This window comes from Chiloscyllium plagiosum, unplaced genomic scaffold, assembly GCF_004010195.1.
Source record: "Chiloscyllium plagiosum isolate BGI_BamShark_2017 unplaced genomic scaffold, ASM401019v2 scaf_101789, whole genome shotgun sequence".
Lineage (NCBI taxonomy): Eukaryota > Metazoa > Chordata > Chondrichthyes > Orectolobiformes > Hemiscylliidae > Chiloscyllium > Chiloscyllium plagiosum.
The window spans coordinates 2,787-4,367 of NW_025195260.1; the positions used below are offsets into that span (position 1 = coordinate 2,787).

General features: G+C 46.9%; 1 non-coding gene across 1 annotated transcript; it reads left to right on the top strand.

Moving 5' to 3' along the window:
* Window positions 1-157: 157 nt before the first annotated feature.
* Window positions 158-321, top strand: LOC122545833. Its single transcript, XR_006310605.1, has one exon. It is a non-coding gene; the product is annotated as a U1 spliceosomal RNA (small nuclear RNA).
* The last annotated feature ends 1,260 nt before the right edge of the window (window positions 322-1,581 follow it).

Below are 1,581 nucleotides of genomic sequence, written 5' to 3' on the forward strand. Positions count from 1 at the left end.
GAGTCTTTCTGGATGTTCTGTGATCCCGGTGAGAAATTGCGCTGTTGTGCAGACAGGGAACCTCAGACAGGTGAATTTTCGATTTTGGAAAATGCAGTCAGTGTGAGTGTAAGAGCTGTGGGCTGTTGTTGGGTTTGAGCGAGTGAGAGTATTGAGCATACTTACCTGGCAGGGGAGATACCATGATCACCAAGGTGGTTCTCCCAGGACGAGGCTATCCCATTGCACTTCGGGTGTGCTGACGCCTGCGATGTCCCCAAATGCGGGATACTCGACTGCAAAATTTGTGGTAGTGGGGGACTGCGTTCGCGCTCTCCCCTGATTTACAATCAAAAAACAGATTGTCCAATAGGTGCCGCTCACGTACGTTGTGCGGCTTCCGAAGTATCGCGTCTACTATGTTCAATTCAGTTTCACTCAAATCGACACATAATAAATGTGTCTTCAGGCTCTCTGCCTTTATTCCTTTTGAAGGGCTTTTGCCCGAAACATCGATTTTGCTGAAGCTGCGCCAGAACTTTCCAACAAGCACCAAGACATGGCTTGGCTGGTGGTGAGAAGGGCTCTTCCTGTGAGATCCTTTGTGCACGCCCGGACTGTCAGCCGCACCGCAGATTGTCCAATAGGTGCCGCTGGCTTCCGAAGTACCGCGTCTATGTTCAATTCAGTTTTACTCAAATCGACACATAATAAATGCCGCACGTTTTATTTCATCCTGCAATAAACCGCTATGTTCAATGCTTTTCACAACAGGACCAACCCCTTCAAACAAACAAATATCCCCCTGCATTTGCTACATTTCCCTCTATTTACTGCCTGCCTATTCCATCCAGTATTGCTCAAAATGCCTCTTTCAACAATTTATTCCACAGATTATATTCAGCTCTGTCCACTGATTCTTCACCACCTGCTCCAGGTAAAAGGACATGGTGGATGCTGTCAGCTAATCATACAACTTTACAGTATGGAGGCAGGCTGTTCGGCCCAAATTGCCCATGCTGCACACTCTTATACACTAATACAGATCTACAGCATGGAAACAGACCCTTGGGTCCAACTCGCCCATGCCAACCTGACACCCCAACCCAATCTAGTCCTACTTGCCAGCACCCGGCCCATATCCCTCAATCCTTCCTATTCATATACACATCCAAATGCCTTTTAAATCTTGCAATTGTACCAGCCTCCACCACTCATTCCATACACCTACCATCCTCTAAGTCAAAACTTTACCCCTTAGGTCGCTTTTATATCTTTGACCCTCTCACCCTAAACCTATGCCCTCTAGTTCTGGACCACCGGACCCCAGGGAAAAGACTTGGTCTATTCATCCTATCCATTCCTCTCATGATTTTAAATCTCTATAAAGTCATCCCTCAGCATCCGACGCTCCAGGGAAAACAGCTCCAGCCTGTTCAGCCTCTCCCTGTAGCTCAAATCCTCCAACACTGGCAACGTCCTTGTAAATTTTTTCTGAACCCTTTCAGGTTTCACAACATATTTCCAATAGGAAGGAGACCAGAATTGCATGCAATATTCCAAAAGTGAGGAGAAAGTGAGGTCTGCAGATGCTGGAGATCA